Below are 6,765 nucleotides of genomic sequence, written 5' to 3'. Positions count from 1 at the left end.
ATTGATGAGGAGTGGGATGGAGGGAAGGTGGAAGGAGCAGGTGAAGGGTCGGGAGGGGGAAGTGGTGTTGGTATGTAAAATGAAAAGTGATTTTTAAAATAAAAAATATGAAAAGAAAAAAGGAAAAAACTGATAGACTAAGAAAGAATAAAGAAAGAAATTTCAAATAACCTAAGTGTTAAGACTGGAGTGTAGCCCCCAGCCCCTGGCTTCCATCCCAGCCCCCCTGGCCTGGGGAGTTGTATGGGTTTGGACTTCAATGCCAGGTCCAGGGTCAGAGGACCACTCCCATAGGGTATTTAACTGGGCTCCTGGAGGAGAAACATGTGGTTCCGGCTTGCATGGGCTTCCTGCTGTCCTGTCTCCCCGCCATGTGCTCAGCCACCCAAGAACATTGTACTTAATAAAATGATGGGCATTTTGATTTGGTTTGATTTGACCTAATTGGACTCTCTGTGCCGGCCAAGCTGCCCTTCTTATTTTTTCTTAACACTAAGTGAAAGAGGAACAACTGTAACTAATACCACAGCTATAAAAGGATTATAGACAACTTTTCATCAATGATTCCCATGTCTAAATTTGACTAATATAAAAAGTGGACAATTTCCTAAAATACAGAAACTAGTGAGAATGAATACAAAGAAACAGAAAGCCACAAGATATAATAATGAATAAGGACATGAAACCGGGAAAAAAAATTCCTATCAATAAAATAGCCAAAATCATACAGTTTCTTGATGAAGGCCCTAGTAGACTGCAATATTTATATAAGAGTTTGTTAAAATTTATAAGAACTTGGAAGCAACAAGATGTCCTTCAACAGCCATGGAAAAGCAAATGTGACATATCTACATTGTAGAATATTATCTGACAAAATGAGTTACAAAAGAACATGGATAACTTTAATTCATCATGGTGGGGAAGCAGGGCATGAGTGTAGTGGCCTGGGCAGGAAGCTGAGAGTTCACATCCTTAACTAAAAGCTTGAAAAATATAGTGAACCGGAAATAGGGTAAAACTTTTAAACTCTCAAAAGCCTGTTCTTAGTGATATGTTTCCTTCAGAAAAGCTGCACTTCTCTATAGCCTCTCCCCACTATATATTATATAAAATAAATAATACATATTTTAAATAAAATATATTCTAAATGTATTATATATTTATACCACACATATAAAGAGAGAGGTGAATATTTGAGACCAAAGATCATGGCATGAAAAATGGCCAATATTTGCCTTGGATACTGAAGCTTTGTGTAGATTAAATCATAAGAGATGGGGGTGGTAATTTGTGGTGACTTTATTTGGGAATTTGGGGAAAATGGAATATGAATTTTATTCATTGTGTATTGTGACTGGTAAAGGATAACTTGTTGCTTCAAATTTGTACATGAGGAGTTCCTTCTTTTGAAATCCTACACTCTTTAATTAGACTATTTTCTCAAAAAGATTAAATGGATTCATAATAGACATAAGTACAAACATTAGTTTTCAACATGAAGAACAAAGTTACTCAGAAATTAATTTTTTTCCAAGCCTAAAAATAAAGTTCCAGTTGGATGATCTGTGAGTTCAAGATTTCACTGTATATTAACTGTGAAACAATTTCTATTTATACAACTTACAACATTCACCATGTATTTGTGCTACTCTTTGTAACAACCTATTTTTAACTCTTCTACAGCTAGTAGAATGTTAAAAGTCAGTTCAATGCAAATTCTTATTTTGCTGCATACACTCCTTGATGCTTAATATAACGTATGATGACTTTCCTTTAGTCTGGAGCTATTATAAGAAATTCCGCAAACACTTCCTAGCAATTTTGGTTTAGCAGCAGTTTTTAAATAATGTTTACTTAAAGTCTAGATTATTTTCTCATTCTTTGATATTCTGTTTGCACTCTATGCTTCTTCTCAGCCCAATCTCTGAGTTATATACTGGAGGCTGGTAGCATAGAGTATTCTGATAAAACATTTGGATCATATAGGATCAGAAATCTTTGAGCAATAGGGAGTTAAAAGATTATAAGAGTGATAGGTGGTGGACAAACGTCAAGGAGCTGTTTTCCAGACACGACAGGGCATTGCATATATAAACTTAGAGCAATTATGACAAGATGTAATAACACCTGTTGCCAGCTCCAGCCAGACAGTCTCAGCATGGAGGGGAGAGGTGGTCCTTAACTCCCACCCCTACAGCCTAAGGAGCTATTGGGCATTTGGTAGCTACTAGCAAAAAAGAGAGATAGTCATTTTTTTAATGGTGTGACAACATTCTAGGACAGGGGCCCCAGAATAACTGAGCAAACAAATTGGACTCAATGGGAGTTAAAAAAAACTAAAAAGGTGGTGTAGAGAGAGATGATGGTGGAGAGGGTGGCATTTAAGAAGAGTTGGGGGAAGATGTGTGTGAAAATGATCAAAGCCACTGTGTAAAATTTCTCCAAAAATTAATGAAATATTATTAAAACAAACAAAACCTAAAATACTTGTGCTGTACAGAGAACAAATTGAGATGAACTCAATCAAAGCCACCTGAGTAATTCAGTTCTCTTCTTGAGATGAGGGCTGGGCAATAGAAACTATAAGTATCCTTTAATCTCTGTGTGTTACCTTATATATGATAGAATGGAAGTCAGAAACGTGGATCCATTCGATTTTTTACAGATATCACAAAGACTTTTGTTTGCTCTACTTAGAATTTTTATTGTTGTGGTATTTTGCAATTTTACAGTAAATTTTGAATTTTTCTAGTTGTGTGAAAAATCTCACTAGGATATAAATCTCAATAGATGCAGAGAAACATTTAACGAACTTTAACATTCTTTCATGATAATTGTTTTTTAATAACTTAGATATAGATGTGCTTTACCCTACAAACAGTATCATATAACAAAGGCCACAGCCTGTATCATACTTCAGTGGAGGACTATTGAAGGCCTTTGTTATGAAATAAGGATAAAGACAAGATTGTGTACTGTGAGATAATGCTCTTGTACACTGTAAAGATTTGTCACTTGTATTAGTTTAATAAAAATTCTGATTGGCCCAGTAGCCAGACAGGAAGTATAGGCAGGAAGACCAGACTAAGAAGAATTCTGAGAAGAAAGGCATAGAGTCAGTCACTAGCCAGACACAGAGGAAAAAAGATAAGAATGCCTCACTGAGTAAGGTACTAAGCCACATGGCTAAACATAGACAAGAAGTATGGGTTAATTTAAGTTGTGAGAGCTAGTTAATAATAACTCTGAGGTAATAGTCCAAACAGTTTATAATTAATGTAAGCCTCTGTGTGTTTATTTGGGATTGAATATCTGTGGGACCAGGCAGGACAGAAATTTATGTCTGTATCTGGGAGATTTGATAATAGGATAAAAAGTATCAGATAGGAGGAATAAATAAAGATTTTTTTTGTATAAGATGGGAATTATGTTAATAACAATGTATTGTATACTTCTTAAAATATTTAAGAGAACGGATTTGAAGCATTCTCTGCACAAAATTGACAAAATTGGTAGGTAGCATATTAATTAGATTGAATTAACTTTCATAAGGTATACATGTATTAAGCCATTATGCTGTCTATTATAAACTTACACAAAACTTAAAATTTTGATTTAGAAACAAGCAAAAATGTAAACGGAGGCTTTTTGTGTTTGTCTCCCCCTACCCCTGAGTGCTACAGCTGCTTCTGAATCATCACTCAGAGACTTAATATTAATTATAAACTGCTTGGCCTAATACTTCAGACTTATTACTAACTAGCACTTACATTTAAATTAACCCATTTCTATTAACCTATGTATTGCCACATGTATATGGCATTACCACATGTATATGACATTACCACTCTACTGGCATCTTGCTTCTTGGGCAGCTGGCTGGTGTTTCCCCTGATTCCACTCTTCTTCTTTTGTATCTATGTTTGGATTTCCTGCTTGGTTCTATTCTGCCTTGCTATAGGCCAAAGTAGTTCTTTATAAACCAATGGTAATAAAACATATTCACAGCATACAGAAGGATTATCCCACAGCACAAAAACATTGTTTTATATAATGTAGCATAAAATTAACCAATTAGCCATTTCAGGGCTTGGTTGCATTTAATACATTCACATTGTTATCCAAAGGTCATTTACATCTAATTTTAAATATTGTCTTAATTCCAAAAGGAAACGTGAACATATTAACTACACTTCCAGTTTCTCCTTTTGCCCTAATTATTCTCAACCACTAATTTGCTTTTGATTTGTATGAATTTTCCTTCCATGGATATTTCATACTAAATGGCGACAAATAATATGCGACCTTCTGTGTAAGGCTTTTTCACTTAGCCTAATGCATCTAATATTCATTTACATTGCAGTATGTTTCATCACAAGATTTCCTTTTGTTGAATAATATTCTATTAGATGGATAGAGTATATTATATTTAGCTGTTCATCAAGGGATGGACAGCTGGCTGAGGATTTTAAATAATATTTCTATAAACAAATGTTTATAGTAACAAACTTTTTATGCTTTATATATGTTTGAATATTTTTAACTATTTCTAAAACATTCTACATATAGAAAGTGAATTTCTATGGAATATGATAACTTCATATTTAAACTCTATTAGCAAATGCAAAACTGCTTTTTAAAGGATGTACACTATTGTATATTTTCACTAAAGAAAGTGCATTTTAAACTCATCTCCCCACATCCCTCACTAGCACAAATTTATGATTTTATAAATTATTATAGTCATGCTGATGAAAGTTAAGTGTATTAATTTTGCATTTTCTCTATTGACTAGTAATGCTTGGCCCCAATCTTTTCAACTCTTGATCATGTACATCGTCCATATTCAGGCAAATAGATTTCCCCATTTTTAGTTGAGTCCTTTTAGTAAAGTTTATTTTCTATTCTGATGGGGAACATTAATGTTTATTTTGACCTACTGTAGTATTTTTGAGATAAATACTACACTTTTATTAAGTATGTTTTATCTAAATATATATCATGAATTAAATGTGCTGCTATTTACTAAATAATTCTTTTTCAAAGGGATAGACTTCCTTTTTGTGATTTTCAGTGTATTGCTTTGTTACCATGTTTAATTCTGTCTTATAAAATGAGTCAAAAGTGTTTTCAACTATTTTTTAAAGAGCTTACAAAACCATAACTGCACCCTTTTTCTTTCTTTCATATAAGATCTGCATATATAACACAACCTGGATTGGAACTTTCTAAATAGCCTCCTCTCAAGTGCTATGATTATAGGGAATATACAACTTCACTATGTACTTTTCTAAGTCTTTAGTGGATTCATAGTGAACCACACAGTCTTGTTATTTGTTTGGGATTTTTGCCTATGTAATTAATATTTTATTTGTCATGGTTATGTTCTGGCTTCTTAGTTTTCTTTCAGACAGTTGTACATTTGGGTTCTAGGAAATTTGTTAATGTCACCTAGGTTATTATACTTTCCAACTTACTATATTCTACTACAATTGTTTCTACAGAAGTTAAGACTAACATATTTTTTACTTTCATTTCATAGCATATATTATATATACTCTATTTTTTCATTCATTGCCCCCCCCCCCAATTTTTGTCAATTTTGATTTTCCTTTCAATCTAAATTTTAGACTCTTTGATTGAATTCCCTTTTGTTTATTATTTTCACATCCATGATTTTCTTCTAAGATTTACTTTGTTCTTTCCTTTTCCAACTTTTCATTTCCATTTAAAGGTCCTTAATGTTTGAATTTAGATAATTGACCCTTTTGAGGCTTGTATTTGTGTGCTCCTGATTGTATCCCGAGTATCATTTTTTAGTAAAGATAAGTGGGGCGGCTGCATCTGGTAGCACGAGAAGATGGCGGTCTCCACAAGAGTTAAAGTTCTTCGGAATTTTCGCTTGTTGGAAGAACTTGAAGAAGGACAGAAAGGAATAGGTGATGGTACGGTTAGCTGGGGCCTTAAAGATGATGAAGACATGACACTTACAAGGTGGACAGGCATCATTACTAGGCCACCAAGGACAAACTATGAAACAGAATATATAGTCTGAAGGTAGAGTGTGGATCTAAATACCCAGAAGCTCCTCCATCCGTTAGATTTTGTAACAAAAATTAATATGAATGAGATCAATAATTCCAATGGAATGGTGGATGCATGAAGCATACCAGTATTAGCAAATGGCAAAATTCCTATAGCATTAAAGTTGTCCTCCAAGAGCTAAGACGTCTATGATGTCCAAAGAAATAGGAAGCTTCCAAAACCACCAGAAGGACAAACATACAACAACTGATTTTAGTGGATCTCAACTTGTCTTAAATCAACAACCTTCTACTCATGTTAATGTCTTGATTAAATATCACCATGCAAAATACCCACACATTAAGTAAAAGATTCCAGCTGGTAAACATGACCTGGACAGTGGTAAGAATATATTAATATATGTAAACCTATTATGTTTTCAGGGTAACATGCAGCACAATTTTTCTTTCTCTTCTTAAACAACTGTGATTAACCGTGAGCCTGAAATATTCAAATTGAATCAGGTTTTCAAGACAAAAGCACGGCAAAGGAGTGTCAGATGGTAGTGGAAACCTTTGTCTTTCTGAACAATAAAGTCTCAAGAAAGGAAGAGCAGAAATGGCATGCTTTAATCCATCGTCCCTTAGACTACAGCAAACTAAGTAGCAGGTATAATGAGTAGTCAGAGTTGTGTTAACTCAAAGCGGTGTGGGGTGCTGACTACTATAGCATCAAAAATAG

At 34.1% G+C, this 6,765-nt stretch overlaps 1 pseudogene; it reads left to right on the top strand.

Moving 5' to 3' along the window:
- The first annotated feature begins 5,860 nt into the window (after positions 1 to 5,860).
- Positions 5,861 to 6,295, top strand: LOC119805286 (annotated as a pseudogene).
- Positions 6,296 to 6,765: the final 470 nt, after the last annotated feature.

The sequence above is a fragment of the Arvicola amphibius genome, chromosome X (assembly GCF_903992535.2).
Source record: "Arvicola amphibius chromosome X, mArvAmp1.2, whole genome shotgun sequence".
NCBI lineage: Eukaryota > Metazoa > Chordata > Mammalia > Rodentia > Cricetidae > Arvicola > Arvicola amphibius.
This window is presented reverse-complemented; position numbering and strand designations above follow the sequence as displayed.